The sequence below is a fragment of the Bubalus bubalis genome, chromosome 9 (assembly GCF_019923935.1).
Source record: "Bubalus bubalis isolate 160015118507 breed Murrah chromosome 9, NDDB_SH_1, whole genome shotgun sequence".
Classification (NCBI taxonomy): domain Eukaryota; kingdom Metazoa; phylum Chordata; class Mammalia; order Artiodactyla; family Bovidae; genus Bubalus; species Bubalus bubalis.
In genome coordinates, this window is record NC_059165.1 from 40,904,594 (window position 1) to 40,925,477 (window position 20,884).

Consider the following 20,884-nt stretch of genomic DNA (forward strand, 5'->3'; position numbering starts at 1 on the left):
GAGGTTGTTTTTTAAATTACATCATCCTTTGGCTTCCCTGATGGCTCAAACAGTAAAGAACTTGCCTGCAATGCAGGAGTCCCAGGTTCAAGCCCTGGGTCAGCAAGATGCCCTGGAGGAGGAAATGGCAACCCACTCCAGTATTCTTGCCAGGAGAATTCCATGGACAGAGGAGCCTGGCAGGCTACAGTCCATGGGATCGCAAAGAGTCAGACACGACTGAGCAACTTTTACTTTTTTTTTTTCAGCTTTTATATTATTAGAAACAGACACACTTTAAAAAGAAGTTTGCCTTCTAAGTGATTCTGTGGGTCAAAGGACCAGACTTCACATTGTACCAAGAGACAACTGAGAGGGAAAACCTGATGAAGTGTGAATACAGCCGTGAAATATCCAAGTATTCAAGAAATGCATGAGATAGAGCCCAGATAAATTTAAGTAAATACTGAAGGTATATATATATTAAAAATTATGACTTAGACGTAAATACAACACCATGCAGAAGTCCAAAAAAGGACAATGGTTTTAAAAACTATGGTGTATTATGTGGAGTCTATTAATAAGATTGAAAATCACATTTACTTCATATTTAATAATACAGATAAGTGACAATTATTCAGTTATAACTAAGCCTAAAAAGTTCAATTATTAATATAATGTGTCCTAAGTGTATGTATATGTACATTTTCATCTTGTATAATATTTATATACGTATCTGTATATACATACATAGTTTTCTTGACATGAAATACAGACATAGAAATAGATTTTACTCTATTGTGCATAAAATTTTATACATTTGTATTTATATAGTATGATACATAAAATAACAATTTTGTATGTATCAATAAAATGTTAATAAGGATGAGATTATGGGTCATTTTCATTCCTTTTATTTTCAGCCCTGGGGAGCTAGCATGACAGATAGGCCAACAACTTGGAAATTAGGCCAGTAAAAGAGCCCTTTGATGTAGCCACTTTGGGAAATATTTTGGACGTTTCTCAAAAAGTTAAGCATAAATCTACCATATGACTGAGCAATTCCACTCATTGATATCTGCCCAAGAGAAATGAAAACATATGACCACACAAAAAGTTGCACATGCATGTTCACAGCAGCATTATTCATAATAGCTAAAAAATGGAAACAATTCAAATGTTCATCAGATGAATAGATAAATAAAACATAACATACCCATACAATGAAACATTATTCACTAATAAAAAGGAATGCATAATGATACACACTACCATATGGATCAATTTCCAAAACATTATGCTAATTGAAAGAAGCCAGACACAAAGACCTCATACTGTAGGATTTCATTTCTATGAAATCCAGGATGGGAACAGAGATTAACTGTTAATGGGCATGATGGATCTTACTGGGGTGATGAAAGCTTTAGGAGAGTGGCTGCACAACCTGGTAAACTTCATAAAAACCACTGAATTGTATATTTTAAAAGAGTGTAATTTTATCTTTAAAATTTCATGATCTGTAAAATATACTTCCATAAAATTTTTTAAATGTGCCCTTTAAGACTTGAGCTTAAATTAACAGTTGGCAGACATAAGCAGAGATATGCAAACTTTACAAGACAGAATGACTCCCAGACCAAAAAGACTTGACTGTAGCCTAACTGATGGTAGAAAGAAGTCTACAGAACCGACGTGTTATCAGAATGGAGAGGGGTTGTAGGATAAAGGAGAGCAATGACTTGGCTTAATGCACTGGTGTATTAGGGTTTCCATTACTCCTGTAATGAGGGAGGTAGGGGAAGAGGAAAACAGTGGTTTTGAAAAGATAACTCAGCTGAGAGTTAGCTGAATGACTCCCATGCACTGACTTGAGGCTCCCCAGTCCAAGGAAACAGTAGTTGGTTAGCTTCCCATGCAGTTCTACTGTAGAATGAGGATGTACTGATAGGTAAATGTAAGTCTCCCTAGACTTGTTCTTTGTAAATTAATGAGATTAATAGTCTCAGTACCACAGCTGTTTCTGTGAATTTAGTAATGTTGATTCATCACTGTAAAAGAAAGGCTTCTGAGCCTGAGAAGTAGAGAGCCTTAGTGTGGAGGGTGATGAGTTCCTCAGACCAGATGCTCCCAAGGAGGACTAATCTGAGTGACTGGAGGTCTCCCCAGTTGGCACTGTCTTTCTTGATGTGTAGTTGGAACATCACAGAGCAACACAGAGCACGTTGGATAGGAAAGAGACTCTGGAGTTAGACCACCTAAGTTCAAAGTCTACACTACTGCTCACCAGCTATGTGACTTGAGGCAAGTTACGTAACCTCTCTGTTTCAGTTTTCTCATCTGCAAAACACAAGTGATAATAGTAACTTTCTCACATGGTTGTCGAAAGGATTAAATGAGATCATATATGTGAAGCACTTAGCATAGAGCTTATCACCACTAGCACTTCAATGTTATTACTTCTCAGTTGGCATTCTTTCATACTTCTTTAGCTGATTTTCTTATAATGAGTATATATTGTTTCCATTCACAATCCAAAAATAATGTTACTCAAAAAATTTGAAATGAATATGACTTCTGTTCAAGGAAAGAAAGAAGAGTCAAGAAAAGAGATGGAGAAAGAAAGAGGAAAAGAAGGAAGGATCCAAAAATGCAAATAAAGGACACTTCAGAAGGACCGAATATTGAAATTCAAGCCTTTCTGTCAGACCATAAAATATCTGGTGACTATATCCCAATATGCTCTACCAAAATTTTTCTCATGGAGTTCTATTGCCACCATTTATGTCACACCTCTTTTTAGCAGGCAAATGGGTGGACTTTCCCTGCGCAGAGCAGGGACAGCCATGGGAGGAAGTGGGAAGGAACAAGCCAGTGGCAAAGGTGCGGAGGGAATGAGGGTGAAAGGCAGCAGAAACCCCTTCCCCTCGGGCCTCCCCACTCTCTCAGCACTGGAATCTAAGTCTGTGGTTTTAGACAAAGCTCACACATGACTTAAACCAAAGAGGCAGGTCCTTTCACCAATCCCAATAAACCCTTAGACTTGTATAGAGAACTTCCAAACCCCTTGTTGTTTAGCTGCTAAGTCATGTCCAACTCGTTTGTGACCCCGTGAACTGTAGCCCTTCAGACTCCTCTGTTCATGGGATTTCCCAGGCAAGAACCCTGGAGTGGACTGCCATTTCCTACTCCAGGAATCTTCCCGACCCCAGGATCAAACCCACATCTCCTGCATCAGCAAGCAGATTCTTTATCACTGAGCCTCCAGGGAAGTCCTCCAAACCACTACCTGTGATCCAAACTCATACCCATGGTTTAATTATTTTTCTGAAAAAAAAAAAGTCACTGGTTGATATGACAGCCACAAACATCAGATTCCATTAATTAATACTGAGACATCAGTATCCACGTTGTTTGTCAATTACACAGTTAAGATGCAGTCACCCTTATTGCCAGCATCAGTTTGGTCCTAGAGCCCAGAAAGGGCGGTTGCAGTGGAAGAAGGACCAAAGGCAGGTGGGGGTAGCATCTGCACTTACACTGAGATAATGAGCTTGGAGGAATTCACACTCCAAAGAGCATTCCCCAGAGAAGGGCCTCAGAGACCTAGATGAAAGGATTTAAATGAGGCTGGGTGAGCCGTTTTCATTCTGCTGATGGCCTGGAAGGAAACTATCACCTTGATGAACACAGAGCTTCCCTCGGGTTCCAAGACATACTCTTTGCACTGGCTTTCTGAGCCTCCTTCCTCACTTCCCTTCTCATTGTTCTCTCTCTCTCTTCCCCTAACTACAGTCATCTTCAATTTCATGTTAATTCAGAAGAGTCAAAGGGGAACAAAAAGCAATCTTTGCTTCTTCCACTCAAGTAAAAAGCCTAAAGGGATCACATTCCCATTGAGGCACAAGCTTGAGAGCCTGGAGACAAACTGAAATGTTCTCAGGAACACTCAGAGGTTAGGTCCTGGAGATAAAGCAATGTGATTAAATCTTCATAGATTTTTGTTTTAAGAGTAAAAGGGAAGGGGGAGGGGTAGCTCTTGTTTGCCTAGATAGAGTGCTGTTGGCAATCCCTGCTTAATCAGGATTTTGATGAGCCTCTTTTCCCTCCCAGGACTGAGACACCAAGGAAGAGCATATCTGAGGCTGCCTCTGGCCCATTTCCCCCATGTTTGCTCCATCCTTACCACTTCACTGGACCTTGCCCTGAGAAATAGCCGTTTCATTATTTCAGCAAGCTTATGAAAATTATTTGTGTCTTCAATTTGAAGATTATAAAAATAAAACCCCAGCCCCACCCAGTCCCAGAAGGCAACAAGCAAAGTAGATCATTGTCAGATGCCTTCCATACCTTTATGGGGAACTATTATTCCCTTATTAAGAAATTAATCATCTTTTCCACTTTAAGGATGGAGAAACTGTGACCCAAAAAGTGAAGTAATTTGCCCAAGGTCATTCCCCAAATGGATTACAGCTCCTTCTAACAGATACACAGTGCTCAGTATCAGGAGGGAATGGAAAGGGGTGGGATAAAATGAGAGCATGCTTGCTGGGTGCTGGGGCTGGACCTAGAGACTCCAGGTTTTGAGGCTGGTTGTGTTAAGATAGGGAAGATTTTTGTGACTTTTTATTTCATATTACAAAAGGTTGGCAAGAAGGTGACTACTTAGAACCAAAAAGTAAAGAGGTACACACACATAAATTAAATAGTAGAGGTCATGATGGCATGATTTCAGATTCAGATGTACTCTGGTTGCAAAAAATAAAGAAAAAAGAAAAGCCCCTAATCTGATTTTTTAAAAGGTTTGTAATTAATGCTGAGAAAGGGGTCAAAATACTCAATTATATTCCCTGATCTGACTTATCACTAATTTGCAGGACAGTCTTGATCATTACCCTTACCCTCTCTGGTCCACAATTCTTCCGTTTGTTTCAAGGTGCTCAGTTATCCCTGCTCTACTGTCAAGTTTGGTAAAAGAAAAGAACCATATGGCATGTTTAGCAGAAAACTCCATACAAACCTCTAGTGGTCCCAGATATGCTGCAGCGGTTGGATTTATGGTACTACTTAGAGAATAATGGCCAATGTTAGTAAGTTTCTAATATGTCCTAGGCACTCGACTATGTACTTTGCAAACTATCCCCATTCAAGCTTCAAATTCTGTGTGAAGTATGGACTAGCATTTTCTAGATTAAAAAGATAAGGAAGCTAAAGCTCAGAAATGTGAAAATATTTGCCTGAGGGTCACATAACTAGTAGGTAACAGAGTCAGGATTCAAAGCTAAATTTGTCTAATTCTGGAGTTCAAGAACTCACTCTAGGCAATAAATCCTACGTGGCAAGAACACTCCAGTATAATTCAGATAAGCTGTAGTAGATCTCTATTGAACACAATATGAAAAAAACCACATTGGAACACCTTTATGAAAAATGGATACAAATTCTAGTCTTGAAAAGCCCCAAAAGTATGGTTTTAGTGCCTTCTCTCAGATTACAGCCTGCAGGCAAAGAAGGCAGGTGGAGGGCCTTGTTGAACAAAGCAATGCTTGGGGCAGACACAGCCCTGAAACTGTCCTGCTGCTCCACAAATCAGCGATGGCTCCCTCTGCTCGAGTTCATTCCAAACAAATCCATTAAAAGCACCATCTCAATGAATATTTTATATAGTTATGACATAGTGAGTCGCATTTAGGAGGAGCTTTTTCTAAAGGATGAGACAATGAACTACTTAAATAGCCAAGTAATCATCAAGGCCAATAGAAAACTGGCCAGGGGACATGGTAATTTTACACAAAGAAAAAAAAAAAAAAGGAAAGTTCTACACTCCTTTCTTCCTGATTTAAGAATCCCTTAAAAAAAAAAAAAAAAAAAAAAAAAAAAAAAAAAAAACCTCTACCTACATGTTCAAATACCACCATCCACCAGCAAAAGCCACTTATTTGGTTAATTGGTTTTTCCTTGCCCTCTTCATAGTTTCTAAAGAACATCAACGTACATATTTGATTGGATAAGGATAAGTGTTTTTCTTAAATTAGGTCTATTTCTGAACCCTTAGAAGACACATGTACACACACACACACACACACACACACACACACAAAGAAGTCTTAACCTACTTTCTCTAAAAATAGAAAGTGAAGAGAATCCTAAGAGACAAATTCAATGGCAGCCCACATCCTATGCTACTTTTCCCAGTCTTGCTTCTCTCCCAGGAAAACAGGGCACAGCTCAAGGGCTTTAGAGGAAAAGAGGGCTGAGCCTATATCACAGAGTGCAAACCAGTGGCCTGTGTGTAAAATACAACTTGCAGATGTGTTCTGTTTGCTCCATCAGGGTTGACTTGCCTGTTGTTTAAGAAATTTGAAATCGCTGTTAACATTTAAAAATCTAGAGATTTTCACAAATATTTCTGGGTTTCCAACTACTCTTGAACAATTAGGAGATCTGGCATGAGGAAACTAACATTCCCACACAGTGACAGCCAGCTGGAGTCGACTTATAGCTAGCTGATAGACGGGCCAGCCTCCCCAATTCCTAGACTCTATCATATTCCCTTTACAAGATGGCAGAATTGGTTGCTGTTTGTCATTAACCTTAAGGGGCTGCTTTCTTTACAGTTGTAAGGAAAGCACAGGCACAAAGACTAGTGGAACACAATAGAGAGTCTGGACATAAACCTGTACATATATGTCAACCGAATGAAAAGTGTGCCAAGAACATGCAATGGAGAAAGGACAGTCTTTTCAGTAAATAGCATTGGAAAACTGGATATCCACATGCATCATGAAACTAGACTGCTGTCTTACACTACTGACAAAATTAACTCCAAATGGATCAAAGACTTAAAGGTCAGATCCCAAACCATAAAAGTCTGAGAAAACATAGAGAAAAAGATCCTTAACATTGGTCTTGTCAATGATTTCTTGCCTAAGACACAATATCAAAGGCAACAAAAAAGGAAAAGAAACAAATAAGACCACATTAAACTAACGGGATTCTGCACAGCAGAATGCTTTGGCAGGCAGATTCTTTACCACTGTCCCACCTGGGAAGCCCAAAGGAAACTGGTAATAAAGTGAAAAGGTAGCCTATGAAATGGGAGAAAATATCCATGTATGTGATAAAGGTATTAATACCCGAAACATATAAAGAACTCATACAACTCAAGGGCAAAAAAAGGAAATAATCCAATTTTTAAATGGGCAAAAAACATGAAAAGACATTATACCAAAGAAGACATACAAATGGCCAATAGGTATATATCGATGTAAGGTGCCTGACATCACTAACCATCAGGAAAATGCAAATCAAAACCAAAATGAGATTATCATCTCACACCTGTCAGAATGCCTATCATCAAAAAGATAAGACATAACAAATGTTGACAAGAATATGGAGAAAAGGGAATCTTTCAGTGGGGTAGTAAAATGGTATAGCCATTGTAGAAAAGAGGATGGAAGTTGCTAAAAAAAAAAAAAAAAAAATTAACTACCATATGATCCAGCAATTCCATTTCTGGGTGTACATCTGAAGGAACTGAAATCAGTATCTCAAAGAGATACATACACATCTATGTTCATTACAGCATTATTTATAATATAATAGGCAAGCTTTGGAAACAACCTAAGTGTCAAGAGAGAAAAGGATAAAATGATGTGGTAGAGATATAGAATATTATAAAGCCATGAGGAAGAAGAAAACCTTGCCATTGCCAACAATATGGATTGATCATGAGAGTATAATGCTAAGTGAGATGTCAGATAGAAAGACAAATATTGCATGATATCTTTTATATTTGCAACTTAAAAAAAAAAAAGCTGAACTAGTTAAAATGGAGAATTGTATAGTGGTTACTGGGACTTACTTGGTGGCTCAGATAGTAAAGAATCTGCCTGCAATGCAAAGACCTGAGTTTGATCCCTGGGTCGGGAAGATCTCCTGGGGAAGGGAATGGACACCCATTCCAGTATTCTTGCCTGAAGAATTCTGTGGACAGAGGAGCCTGGTAGGCTATAGTCCGTGGGGTCACAGTGTCAGAAACAACTGAGCGACTATACTTTCACTTTTCATAGTGGTTACCAGGAGCTAGGTGGTAGGGGAATGGGAGGTGGTGTTAAAGGATACAAACTAAGGGTACAAACTTGAAACTAGCAGATACCTAATTTTGGGAGATCTAATGCACAGAATAGTGAGTATAGTCAACAATACTGTATTATAAACTTCAGAATTGCTAAGAGACTAAGTCTTAATTGTTGTTATAATAAAAAAAGGGACAGTTATGTAATGAGACAGAAGTGTCAGCTAAAGCTAACATTATTATAATCATGTTGCAATACACAAATGTATCAAACCAAAATGCTGTTCACCTTATATACACTTAATGTTATATACCAATTGTATCTGAATTTTTATTAATTAATGAAAGCAAACTATTTTTGTACCTTCATGTCTATCCAAAATGGGAAAATGAGCAGACTGGGACAGCCATGTATTGGAAGAAAAATGGGAGAAAACCTAAAGCCTAATTCTGTGTAGCAGTGAAAACTACGCAGTTGTGTTTGATATGCAAACAAAAACCAGGCTGGTTTAACTCCAGGGTCTCACTTGGCCCCTGCAGGCATTTGAAATTGACATTCTTGCCTAAAGTCATTGAAGATCTTTGGAAATAAGTCTTTTCCACCATAGTTTTCATTTCCAGAGTTCTGCGTTCCTTTCTTAGTACTTGGCACAGTGACAAACACATAAGCAGTGCCAAAAAATTAACTGTATTATAAACTAAAATTACATTTTGCTTTGTTTCTCCTATTTATTTTCTGTGTACCAACTACCTCACACTACCATCCTCCCTTTCTGCTGGTCAAGAGTCCTTTCGGAGCCTTTTTTTTTTTTAATTTTATTTTTAAACTTTACAAAATTGTATTAGTTTTGCCAAATATCAAAATGAATCCGCCACAGGTATACATGTGTTCCCCATCCTGAACCCTCCTCCCTCGGAGCCTTTTTTAACTCAAAAGCTTTATTTCACAACCAGACTGGAAAGGACCTGGTAAAGGAATCACATAAAGACTGATTTGATACAGTATTCACTTGGAGACAAGTCAAAATTAGATTTTAATTCCAGTTTTACCACTTACTATCTTAGCTTGACTTCCCCAACAGCAGAGCTGCGATGAAGATGTGGCATGTATAGGTGGTTTACTGGGAGAATGTGATTCCCTAAATAAGGGGCAGGGAGGTGAACAGGAAAGGAGGAAACACCAGTACAAGAAAGTGTTAACTGCTACAGGTGACTGCTTACTTCACACAAGGCCTTCTGAGGAGTCTTATGGAATGTGTGTCAGAACCATCAGCCACGGTCAAAAGCCTTTATCCATCAGCTCCTGCCCCCATAGGCAGAGGGCTTCCCCATGATGTATTAGTATCTTTGTGCAGTCAAAGGAAGCCAGAGCACACGAGGTGGAGTGGTAGCCTTGGCTGGAAACAGTGGCAAGGCCAAGATGACGAGAGGTGCTATACAAAAGGTGTCCTATACAATAACTGTGGTCAATCAAATACTTCATTTCTGGAAACCTCAGTTTCCTTCATTATAAATGGGCCAACATTGGTGCTTTCTTTTTGGACGGTAAGGCGAATATAATGAAATAATCCATGTGAAGCTCATAGACAAATGCCCAGCACACAGTACATGCTAATGACTGACTGTTTCAAATACAAGCTCTTGCCTCCAGGACTAGACATTTTGGAGGACTTTTATCTGAGAGCTCGACAGCAATAATCAATGAATTATTAAATCAATGAAAGTAAACAATGATAATTACAATCTCAGCATTCACTTATAATAGATTCCAAACTGGCTGCTGTAGGCCAGTTTTGCCCCTTAGACACATATTCTTCCCCTACACCCATAAATATCTATATACATATATTAATATATATGCATATAAATATATTCATATATTATTATATAACCAAAATCAGTTACAAATATTGAAAATTATTTTTTTTAATTCATAAAATTGAGAACTCCAGCTTTCCCCTTGAAAAAAGGAAAGACTTAACCCCACTAAATTGGCATTCCCACTGTCTGAACTAAATAGTGACCCTTTCATATGGCACATGTTTCTCCAATTTGCTACTATCCCTTTCAAGTCCGGAAAAGGCAATGGCAACCCACTCAAGTACTCTTGCCTGGAAAATCCCATGGACGGAGGAGCCTGGTAGGCTGCAGTCTATGGGGTCGCTAAGAGTCAGATACGACTGGGCGACTTCACTTTCACTTTTCAGTTTCATGCATGGGAGAAGGAAATGGCAACCCACTCCAGTGTTCTTGCCTGGAGAATCCCAGGGACAGGGGAGCCTGGTGGGCTGCCACCTATGGGGTCGCACAGGGTTGGACACGACTGAAGCGACTTAGCAGCAGCAGCAGCTTTCAAGTCCATTTTACTCATTCACTACCTGCTGCTGGACATTTGCATTTGAAACCTCTGGACAGATACTTAACCTAGAAAGACAGGGTCCCTGGAAACCCTGCCAGGACCTAAAAAGGAAGAATGCTAGAAAGGACAATGTCCTTGTTTTTCAGTGACAGCTGAAGAGCCACCTCTGAGGCCCATGGAACTCAATGTACTTGTGATGGAGAGTTAAGTGAATCCTGCTGAGGTGAGAGTGTGTGGTTCCAGCGAGTCTGGCTATTACCAACCTGAGGCTGAGGTCACCCCAGCTGCTCTCAGTGCCTGCAACTCTGCTGATTTCATTCTGGTTCATACCAGAGATTTATTTTTATGAACAGTGAACATTTTTTGTAACATTCCCTCATTTAACCTTCATTATCAAAGTCTCTGCCCAAAGCCCATATAAGTACCATTATTGCCCATATAACATTTTCCAACATAAACCATTTAAGGCATTTTTTTCCATTTTTATTTATTTCTCTTCTGTTACATTTCATTTGAAATGTGCATGGGGGAGAATGTGTCTTGTTTTTATGTTGTCTCATACAGACCATAAGCCCTAATAGTGGGGGCTGCCTATTTTGAAGGTTAATAAGCAATGGGGACATTTATCACATGGCACAAACAACCAGGATATGCTGGCCTCTTAAAAAAAAAAAAAGTACTAGAAAGGAATTCTCTGTGACTGGGGAAACTGAAAGGAAAATAACCTAGCTTCTTTGTCTCTTGAGAAAGCCACAAGAAGAAGAAACACAGTGGCTCCAAAAAAAGGAAAGCAAGAAAATGAAAAACCTAGTGTTATAATGTGTGTGAAAGTCACTCAGTTGTGCCCAACTCTTTGGGACCCCATGGACTATACAGTCCATGGAATTTTCCAGACCAGAATACTGGAGCAGATAGTCTTCTCCAGGGGATCTTCCCAACCCAGGGATCAAACTCAGGTCTCCTGCATTGCAGGCAGACTCTTTACCAGATGAGCCACCAGGGAAGTGTTGTAATATTACTCCTTAAATTATTCATTCATATGCAAATTCTCTGTGGGCAGTGAAAGTACCTGTATCTCTGAATCTCTAGTACCTGAACAGGGTCTGGTGCTAAGTGGGTACAATAATTTAACTAAAGTTTGTGTTTAACTCTAAGAAACTCAAGAACTCTAAGAAACTCATTTTGACTTAAGCAAAAATGGTAATATGTTGACTTACATAGTTGAAAAGTTCAAGATCTTTTAAGCACGTCTGTATGCAAGACCTAAGACAGTGTCTTTAGGATTCAATCTCTCTCTACTCTCTCTCCCCTTGCTCTATTCATTCCATCTTTTATTCTATTGATTTTACTTTGAGCAGGCTCTCTCCTTTGGATAGAAAGTAGTCCACCAGCAAGCTCTAGGCTCACATTCCTATAAGTTCAGTAGCTCTAGTAATAATGAAAGAATGAATAAAAGAAGGAAATAGAGAGAGAGAGAAAGGGAGGGAGTAAGGGAGAAAGGAAAGTAAGAAGAGAGAAAGAATAGGCTTCTCAGTTCAGCAGTTCCAAAAGTTTGGATCTCTGAGCAGATCACTATGGTCAGAGGGAAGGACTACATGAACTGGAAGGCACACCCTAGCTATGGGGACTGAAACTGTCTAGGGTGGAATGCATGCTGGGTGGTCACAAGCGGTAGAGGTCCATCACAGAAGGTGTGGGTGATGCTGTTGCATGAAAAGAAACATAGGATTCAAGAGCCCTGGGCACTTCTTTCCAGCTTTGGCGTAACCAATGAAAAAGTCTTGGAAATTCAATTTAATTCATTGCCACAAAGATGTACCACATCTTACAACATGCTAGGACTGTACAAAAGCCTGAGCAAGCAACGATGCAAACTTACTGACAATCATCAACAAATCTATCAGCTGGCAGGGGTCACAGCAATAAAAGCAACCCATTAGGAATCCTTCTGCTAGGAAAACGTGGTAGACATATGTACAAGGTGCAGACGCATCTTTGAATTCCCCCAGGAGTAGAACCTGAGGTTAGGATTTGTGCACAAATGGCAGATATTTGGAAGGTAATCTAGGGAACCCAGGTAATAGGGAAGATAAGTCAGGGAATGAAAGGATGCCAGTATAGGGGAAACTATTACACTACATACATTATAAGTGATAACTATTCAGGTTACCAGTGTTGGTAACTCTGGGAGCCAGTGCAGAACATGCGCCTCAAAGTTACTTTAAACAGGCAAAGGTGAGAATTGATGGGGATGAAACTGCGATACTTATATATGATATCTTTTTTTTTCTTTTTTTTTTAATTTTATTTTTAAACTTTACATAATTGTATTAGTTTTGCCATATATCAAAATGAATCCACCACAGGTATATCTGTGTTCCCCATTCTGAACCCTCCACCCTCCTCCCTCCCCATTCCATCCCTCTGGGTCGTCCCAGTGCACCAGCCCCAAGCATCCAGTATCGCGCATCGAACCTGGACTGGCAACTCATTTCACACATGATATTTTACATGTTTCAATGCCATTCTCCCAAATCTTCCCACCCTCTCCCTCTCCCACAGAGTCCATAAGACTGTTCTATACATCAGTGTCTCTTTTGCTGTCTCGTACACAGGGTTATTGTTACCATCTTTCTAAATTCCACATATATGCGTTAGTATACCGTATTGGTGTTTTTCTTTCTGGCTTACTTCACTCTGTATAATAGGCTCCAGTTTCATCCACCTCATTAGAACTGATTCAAATGTATTCTTTTTAATGGCTGAGTAATACTCCATTGTGTATATGTACCACAGCTTTCTTTTCCATTCATCTGCTGATGGACATCTAGGTTGCTTCCATGTCCTGGCTATTATAAACAGTGCTGCGGTGAACACTGGGGTACACGTGTCTCTTTCCCTTCTGGTTTCCTCAGTGTTATGCCCAGCAGTGGGATTGCTGGATCATAAGGCAGTTCTATTTCCAGTTTTTTAAGGAATCTCCACACTGTTCTCCATAGTGGCTGTACTAGTTTGCATTCCCACCAACAGTGTAAGAGGGTTCCCTTTTCTCCACACCCTCTCCAGCATTTATTGCTTGTAGACTTTTGGATCGCAGCCATTCTGACTGGTGTGAAATGGTACCTCATAGTGGTTTTGATTTGCATTTCTCTGATAATGAGTGATGTTGAGCATCTTTTCATGTGTTTGTTAGCCATCTGTATGTCTTCTTTGGAGAAATGTCTATTTAGTTCTTTGGCCCATTTTTTGATTGGGTCATTTATTTTTCTGGAGTTGAGCTGCAGGAGTTGCTTGTATATTCTCGAGATTAGTTGTTTGTCAATTGCTTCATTTGCTATTATCTTCTCCCAGTATATCATACATACTTTCTATCACTGACCAAAGGATGCTGGAGTATAAGGCAGTAATTCCTCAGGCATCTCTGGCCTGCCATGTGTGTGGGCAGAGTCACCTCCAAAAGGCCAGGGAAAGTCCTTAGGCAAAGATATGCAGATGTGGGTCTAGCAGTCAGGAAAAGTGTACTGGAAGGCAGAGCCCGAGGGTTATGAGCAGGACAGCTGCAATATCTCATCTTCAAGTAGAAATCATTTTGCTGCTCTGCCTGAAAATACAGAAATTGGACCTGAAATTTCCCGAGTGCCTAAGCAGCTCTAAATTCCTAAAATGCAAGATATAGTCTAATAATCATATTTTATAAATCTGTGTTGGTTTGTCTGAGGCTGATTTTAAAACAATCTAAAAATGCATGGGAAACGGGTGGGTGTGGGAGGTAGAGGCAGCTGGAAGAATGATAAGATTAATGATTTTGTGTTCAAAAAGTCCACAACTTTACACAAAAATGTATTCATCAAAACAGCCTGGCTTGCTTAGAAAGGATCTTGCTTACATTTAACCCTATGATTTCAGCCCTTGCACTTGAAAAGTAGGATCATAGGCTCATAGCATCAAAAGAGGACATTTAAGGATGTCAATTGGCAAACTACTCCAGTATTCTTGCCTGGAAAATTCCATGGACTGAGGAGCCTGGCAGGCTACAGTCCACTGGGGTTACAGAGGGTCAAACACGACGGAGCAACTAACACTTTCACTTTCAAGAGTGTAGATTCATAGAGATGATAGATGAGGTCATGGTGTAGTAATAAGTCCTTAGTTCTTTGGACTCCTAACCAGGTGCCCTCCTGTCTGCATGACCAGAGACAGAAAGCAAGAAGTGAACATAGTAGTAAACCAAGATTTATAGAGAAGTTGATTTTTTCCCCCTATATCCAGAGGCTTAGTCCTATACCATCTTCACTTTGCAGAGCTTGCTCCCAATCCAGGGAAGTTGTTTCTATTATTTTTAGCATTTGTGACCTTTGGAAGTATTTTGGAGGCTGTTAAACAGACAGGGTTCCCAAATATTTTTGCAACAGGCCCATGGCTCTATGACTCCCCATTCCAACAAAACCCTGTTTCCCAGAAATCTGCCTGTAAAACCCCAATCCACTGTGAATTCCCCACACTAGGCCCTATACTGGAGTGTTGTGGGTTCCAAGGGACAGGTTTATCTTCTTCTCATTTCTTAAGATGTGTTCTGGTAAATTAGATCTCATCTCTATTTTTTGTCTTCCTTTTCTTTTTCCATTCCATAGAACACCACTATTGTTACTTCTAAATGAAGCTTAAGAATTGCATTTGATTGCAAAGGATGGAACATTTAAAGTGGTAAGGCTGGGGACGGAAAAAATGAAAATCATATAATCCAATAATGAACCACGACAATGGAGGGGAAACTCTTCCTGGAAGCACTGTTGACAATGAACATCTCCAAATTCCTATGTGCTCAACTCATTAGCAAGAACCACATTTCTTCCTTGGTTAAGCACAGAATCAAACTCTATGTACTAAAAGACCTAAGTGTACACACAATATTGAATGACATGCAGTTGTTTTCCTCCCTCTACTTGGTAATTTTCCTAGAAAAGGACTTAATTTAGTAGATTTAGGGAGTGACTTGAGCATTGCTGAGCACTCTATGTTTTACTGAGAATGAAGAAAGAATACCCTTTTCATGGACAAATTTGACCCTGGAGCAAACATCTGACATCTATGGGCTTTTCTCAAGTCCTAACACTTACCTCTGGGAGCAGAACTGCCTCCAGAAAAGAAGAACTATTAGTGTGCCTCAGTGGCTCAGGAAAATTTGAGTGGAAATGCTTTCTCTTGAATTAGGATTTAATATTGATACATGATAATAAAAGATATTTTTTGTTGAGAAGCTGTTATATGTTAGACGTGAGTCCATGTGCTTTTAGTTCAGTTCGGTTCAGTTCAGTCGCTCAGTCGTGTCCAACTCTTTGCGACCCCATGAACCACAGCATGCCAGGCCTCCCTGTCCATCACCAACTTCTGGAGTTCACTGAGACTCAGTCCATCGAGTCAGTGATGTCATCCAGCCATCTCATCCTCTGTCGTCCCCTTCTCCTCCTGCCCCCAATCCCTCCCAGCATCAGAGTCTTTTCCAATGAGTCAACTCTTCGCATGAGGTGGCCAAAGTACTGGAGTTTCAGTTTTAGCATCAGTCCTTCCAAAGAACACCTAGGGCTGATCTCCTTTAGAATGGACTGGTTGGATCTTCTTGCAGTCCAAGGGACTCTCAAGAGTCTTCTCCAACACCACAGTTCAAAAGCATCAATTCTTCGGCACTCAGCATTCTTCACAGTCCAGCTCTCACATCCATACATGACCACAGGAAAAACCATAGCCTTGACTAGATGGACCTTTGTTGGCAAAGTAATGTCTCTGCTTTTGAATATGCTATCTAGGTTGGTCATAACTTTCCTTCCAAGGAGTAAGCGTCTTTTAATATCATGGCTACAATCACCATCTGCAGTGATTCTGGAGCCCCAAAAAATAAAGTCTGACACTGTTTCCACTGTTTCCCCATCTATTTCCCATGAAGTGATGGGACTGGATGCCATGATCTTAGTTTACTGAATGTTGAGCTTTAAGCCAACTTTTTCATGTATTAATTCTTTAAAACTTAAAAAAAACTCATGGGGAAAGGCCATTAGTGTTCCTATTTTCCAGATGAAGAAACTGACCATATTTTCCTCTTTTCTTATATCCAACAGAAGAAATGTTAAAAACAACAACTCTAAATACTACTTCTACTACTATTGCTGCTATGATGAATGTTAATAATGCACCAATTCCTACTTAACTAACTATAAGCATTATTGAACACCCCAAGCTTAAAATATTGCTAGATATTATTGGTAAAACTAAGAGAAACAAGAAATTACATTCAGATATATCCAAACAGTATAAGGGCATAGCACAGTACCTTGGGAACAAGTGTATGCAGTGAACTTCCTTAAGCAAAATATGATTGCTGCTCAATGCTCTATCTAGAAGAAAGAACAGAGAATAAAAACTGTGGTATTCTTAACTAAATTCTTACCCATTTTGACATATATTTAAGACTAAAATGAATAAATAAAGCTTACGGAATCTCAGAACAAAAGTGGTGCACTTGTATCAAGCATCTTTGTTAATGAAGTTTAAGAAAGAGATGCTTTTTTTTAAAAGACAAGGGTGCCCACTTTCACCATTACTATTCAACATAGTTTTGGAAGTTTTGGCCACAGCAATCAGAGCAGAAAAAGAAATAAAAGGAATCCAAATTGGAAAAGAAGTAAAACTCTCACTATTTGCAGATGACATGATCCTCTACATAGAAAACCCTAAAGACTCCACCAGAAAATTACTAGAACTAATCAATGATTATAGTAAAGTTGCATGATATAAAATCAACACACAGAAATCCCTTGCATTCCTATACACTAATAATGAGAAAACAGAACGAGAAAAGAAGGAAACAATTCCATTCACCATTGCAACGGAAAGAATAAAATACTTAGGAATATATCTACCTAAAGAAACTAAAGACCTATATATAGAAAACTATAAAACACTGGTGAAAGAAATCAAAGAGGACACTAATAGATGGAGAAATATACCATGTTCATGGATTGGAAGAATCAATATAGTGCAAATGAGTATACTACCCAAAGCAATTTAAAGATTCAATGCAATCCCTATCAAGCTACCAACGGTATTCTTCACAGAGCTAGAACAAATAATTTCACAATTTGTATGGAAATACAAAAAACCTTGAATAGCCAAAGCTATCTTGAGAAAGAAGAATGGAACTGGAGGAATCAACCTACCTGACTTCAGGCTCTATTACAAAGCCACAGTTATCAAGACAGTATGGTACTGGCACAAAGACAGAAATATTGATCAGTGGAACAAAATAGAAAGCCCAGAGATAAATCCACGCACATATGGACACCTTATCTTTGACAAAAGAGGCAAGAATATACAATGGATTAAAGACAATCTCTTTAACAAGTGGTGCTGGGAAAACTGGTCAACCACTTGTAAAAGAATGAAACTAGAACACTTTCTAACACCATACACAAAAATAAACTCAAAATGGATTAAAGATCTCAACGTACGACCAGAAACTATAAAACTCCTAGAGGAGAACATAGGCAAAACACTCTCCGACATACATCACAGCAGAATCCTCTATGACCCACCTCCCAGAATACTGGAAATAAAAGCAAAAATAAACAAATGGGACCTAATTAAACTTAAAAGCTTCTGCACAACAAAGGAAACTATTAGCAAGGTGAAAAGGCAGCCTTCAGAATGGGAGAAAATAATAGCAAATGAAGCAACTGGCAAACAACTAATCTCGAGGATATACAAGCAACTCCTACAGCTCAACTCCAGAAAAATAAATGACCCAATCAAAAAATGGGCCAAAGAACTAAATAGACATTTCTCCAAAGAAGACATACAGATGGCTAACAAACACATGAAAAGATGCTCAACATCACTCATTATCAGAGAAATGCAAATCAAAACCACTATGAGGTACCATTTCACACCAGTCAGAATGGCTGTGATCCAAAAGTCTACAAGCAATAAATGCTGGAGAGGGTATGGAGAAAAGGGAACCCTCTTACACTGTTGGTGGGAATGCAAACTAGTACTGCCACTATGGAGAACAGTGTGGAGATTCCTTAAAAAACTGGAAATAGAACTGCCTTATGATCCAGCAATCCCACTGCTGGGCATACACACTGAGGAAACCAGAAGGGAAAGAGACACGTGTACCCCAATGTTCATCGCAGCACTGTTTATAATAGTCAGGACATGGAAGCAACCTAGATGTCCGTCAGCAGATGAACGGAAAAGAAAGCTGTGGTACATATACACAATGGAGTATTATTCAGCCATTAAAAAGAATACATTTGAATCAGTTCTAATGAGGTGGATGAAACTGGAGCCTATTATACAGAGTGAAGTAAGCCAGAAAGAAAAACACCAATACAGTATACTAACGCATATATATGGAATTTAGAAAGATGGTAATGATAACCCTGTGTACGAGACAGCAAAAGAGACACTGACATAGATCAGTCTTATGGACTCTGTGGGAGAGGGAGAGGGTGGGGAGATTTGGGAGAATGGCATTGAAACATGTATAATATCGTGTATGAAACGAGTCGCCAGTCCAGGTTCGATGCGCGATACTGGATGCTTGGGGCTGGTGCACAGGGACAACCCAGAGGGAGGGTATGGGGAGGGAGGAGGGAGGAGGGTTCAGGATGGGGAACACAGGTATACCTGTGGTGGATTCATTTTGATATTTGGCAAAACTAATACAATTATGTAAAGTTTAAAAATAAAATAAAATTAAAAAAAAGAAAAAAGAAAGAAGCAATAATAAAAACTGAACTTATGTTTTTTTCTTTTTTATTTTAATTAGAAATTAGTACTGATCTGGGAGTACTGCAAATAAAGCACATATAATGAACATACACACACAGAAATCATTTTCCAGAACTTAAAGATATATTGATAATTCCCTGATTTATATTTTAGATACCATCACTACTTAAATTATATAAAATATAAAAAATTCTTCATGTAAAAGTGATCATTTCCTTGACATGTACAGATATTTTCTACAAATCAATACAAATAATGTTAAAAAATAACACAATAACAATAAGGTAACCTAATTTAAGTAGGACATATACAATCCAATAGAAAATGGGCAGAAGACATGAACAGAAATTTCACAATAAAAAAATACTTTTGCTTATTAATATATGATAAAATGTTCAACTTCAGTTAAATCAAGCAATAAGACACCATTTTGGCCCATCCAGTTAAAGTTTGAAAGACAATATCACAGAACAGGTATTTTATTGGAACATATGTTTATTGTGTGTGTTAGTCACTCAGTCGTGTCTGACTCTTTGTGACTCCATGGACTGTAGCCCACCAGGCTTCTCTGTCTATGGAATTCTCTGGGCAAGTTGCCATACTGGAGTGGGTAGCCATGCCCTTCTCCAGGGGATCTTCCTGACCTAGATATTGAACCTGAGTCTCCCACATTGCACGCAGATTCTTTACCATCTGAGCCACCTGTGGTTATTCTCACATTGGCTTCTTCTTATTTTCCCTCCAGCAACAATGTTGGCTATGTCTGCACAGAATCCCTAATCCAAGTAGTTGAATCAAGATATTTCAGAGATTGTGTATGTACCATCAGAGAAGAAATGTCTTATACATCTGAATGCCCATGAATAGAAAAGTACAACCAGCAGAGTCATGATGGCACTTATCATTAAGCTCATAGTTTTAAATGCAATATTTCCATAGTAATCTACAGTCTTTGAAAAGAGTTGCCAAGATGAGATTAGCAAAGCTATCCTCTGCTTCTAAACATCAGTTAGGAGGGGAACAAAAAGAGTAGGGGAGGCCATTTAATGAGTTTGATTTTCAATTTGTATAAATTTTAAATTAATCCAAAAAATAAGTGTGCTATCTTAACTCTGAAATTTTTACCAATATTACCTCTTTTAACTTGAATGTAAATTTTTAAGTATAAATAATAATGCCCTTTAGTGACCCATAACATAACTTATCACATTTAATCTCATAATGACTTAGTGTTATTATTATCCAAAATATGCAGATAAAGAAGCTAATGTTTAAAGCTTGAACAGTCTGTCCAAAATGGCATGGCAGAGCTTTGATTCAAACCCAGTCATTCTCTTTCTGAAATACAGATTCTTGAACACTTATTGCATTTATAAACTCTTGCTGTGTCCAGAAAATAATTCTATTGGCCCTCATACTGTGGATCAGGATTCATTTCTACAGAGATAAATTCCCTTTCTTAGACTCTACTGCTCCTTTGGGTAAGACTGGTATTCACTGACATTTAGAGAGGGCAAAGAGCATCTTCTCTGAGTTTTCCTCACCTCCAATTTCTCCACATGCTTCTCCTGGTTGGACATTCTTCAAAATGCTTTCATCTCTGCTTCAAGAATGCTAACCAGCCCTAATCATCAAGCAGAATTCCCTGTTATCCAGAATGACTACATCAAGTCTAGTGGTACCAT

At 38.9% G+C, this 20,884-nt stretch overlaps 1 long non-coding RNA gene across 2 annotated transcripts in view; it reads right to left on the bottom strand.

Moving 5' to 3' along the window:
- LOC102403646 overlaps positions 1-20,884 on the bottom strand; it is a 473,607-nt gene that overhangs the window by 353,352 nt on the left and 99,371 nt on the right. For both annotated transcript variants that reach the window (XR_006553239.2, XR_006553238.2), the window contains one exon: positions 16,738-16,801. This is a non-coding gene — a long non-coding RNA (uncharacterized LOC102403646). The remainder of the gene's footprint in view (positions 1-16,737; positions 16,802-20,884) is intronic.